Here is a 2,198-nt window from a genome sequence, read left to right on the forward strand (position 1 = left end):
ACCTTCTCTTTAGAATGCTTTTGCAAAATACAAAAGAATCTATACAACATTATTAGAAAGAAAGAAGAAGTTCGGCTGCACTTGATCTGTCATACAACCCAAGTATGTAAAGATACTTGTAGACCAGATTTAAAAGCAATACATTTCAATTTCTTCCTTTGTTTAATATTTTATGGTGTCATAAGTAATATCTTCCTCTATTCTAGAGGTTGACAATTCCTGAGCACGACAAGGATGCATGGGAAAAATCATTATTCTCACACAAAGTGCAAGTATGTGAAGTTACCTATTCAATTATTGTCTAATTACTACATTTCAAATTTAGTCCACCATTTTATCACTTTTTTATTTGCTTGTCAATTAATCCATTTTTCATCGTCTACAAGTTGTCACTTGTCGATCCCAAAGAGAATTCAAAAGACAATCATATTTACATATACAACTATTTTATTTGTCTTGTCGTGTATATCAATTTCACGATTCACTTAAGTTGTCATACATAAAATACAATATTTCACTAATGTAATATTAACTTCTTAAAGGTTACCACTATGTACATGATGCACTTTTACAATTCGACAATATTCAAACAATGTCACTTTTATATGCTTCCTTATTTTAAATAAATCTTTAATATTACTTCCAAATTAAAAACCTACTAGCATAAACCTTACAGCTCATTTGAATGCAAGTGCTTGTAAGTATTATAAATTAAAATATTATATTATATTTATTTTAGTATTATAAATTAGAATACAGATTATATTTATCTATAATATTTTTTATGATTAGTAATAACTTAAATATTGTATAAACATTTAATAGAGATGTCATTTGAATCCATTATGCCTAATAAATGTTCAAGTTGTTATGATTATCAATCTATCTTGAGGAGGTCATTGTCATTATTATTATTTTATGTACACAACTTTTTTGAAGTAATATGTTTTTCTCAATTAAATGTATTCTTGAAAGGGAGGTCACAAGTTCAAATCTCATTAAGAATAGAATATGTATGCCGCATTTATAACATTTAAGTGTAAGAATAGTAGTTGCATATGGTTGTCATATATAGACCTAAAAACACATGAAACACATGATTGATCTTGAAAAGATGGAACCTTCCCTGCCAAGTCACTCTTCTTAACAAAACGAAAAAAGCACCCTCAAATTTCCCACGAGTTTTGACCCAGTGTCGATTATCTGTAATCTGGTCAACATCGCGTAAAGCTGGCCTGTCTCGAACAAATCATTCACCTTCACTGAAATTTCTACAGAATTGTAACGTGATACCAAAATTGGTAGCTATATAAAGCGCTAATCTTCTTCCCAAAGGCAATACGATTGTTTCCCAAACTTTTCATTCTGCAATAAGCGTCAAATTTATTTTGCCCTTTCATAGTCTGTAAATTGACGGGAAAAAAAGAAGAGAAAATGGCAACGTTAGCAGTGCCTATGATGGCGCCTGCAACAGCTGCAGCTGATGCCATGGGAGCTTCCTGCCGTTTCCATTTCCCTGTAACGACAATACTTTATTATTAGTTTTATTATTTTATTTTGAACTGCGATTATTTTCCCGTTTACTGACGGATTTATGTTTCTGGTTTGCAGGGTTTCGAAATTCGGCAGCTTTTTAAGGGAAATGCGGAGGAATTGAGCACAGATGAAAAGAGGCCGTCGAGAAAGAGCAGAGGAAGGCTAGGGTTTGCACCGGAATTTGACGGTTTGCACTGCTATGAAAATTTAGTCTCTGGTTGAATTTTCTTGTCCTTTTCTCTACGATGAGAATTTCAATTCATTCATTTCTTTCGCTAGCGGCATTCAATGATTCTATTGTAGCAATTCAATATTCCGAATCAATTTTTATAGCAGTATTTGTTGATACTTCACGGGCCATTTGATTAACTCTGTTCAGCTCCCCTGATTCATCAGAATTTTCATCCTATTACCATCTAATTTCAGTACGAGCTAAGAAATGTGAAAGAAAAATACACAAAATTCCGTCGATTGTGCAATACAACTTAATTGGAATAGCGATATCGTTTTTGAGATTCAACTGTGTAGGTTGTGTAGTTTTTAAGTGAAACTTAGTGTTCAGAACAGTGTTTCGTTTATATGAATTGTTTTTAACTATGATGTTTAGTTTCTTATTATCAAAACCTTCAGCAATTGTTATATCTCATCTTATGAACCATTAA

The 2,198-nt window shown here is 32.0% G+C and overlaps 1 long non-coding RNA gene across 1 annotated transcript; it reads left to right on the top strand.

Moving 5' to 3' along the window:
- The first annotated feature begins 1,321 nt into the window (after nucleotides 1–1,321).
- LOC149558012 (uncharacterized) lies at nucleotides 1,322–1,884 on the top strand. Its single transcript, XR_016352430.1, has 2 exons — nucleotides 1,322–1,518; nucleotides 1,612–1,884. It is a non-coding gene; the product is annotated as an uncharacterized LOC149558012 (long non-coding RNA).
- The last annotated feature ends 314 nt before the right edge of the window (nucleotides 1,885–2,198 follow it).

The sequence above is a fragment of the Cupressus sempervirens genome, chromosome 5 (genome assembly GCF_028749045.1).
Source record: "Cupressus sempervirens isolate cs-2001-9-10 chromosome 5, ASM2874904v1, whole genome shotgun sequence".
NCBI lineage: Eukaryota > Viridiplantae > Streptophyta > Pinopsida > Cupressales > Cupressaceae > Cupressus > Cupressus sempervirens.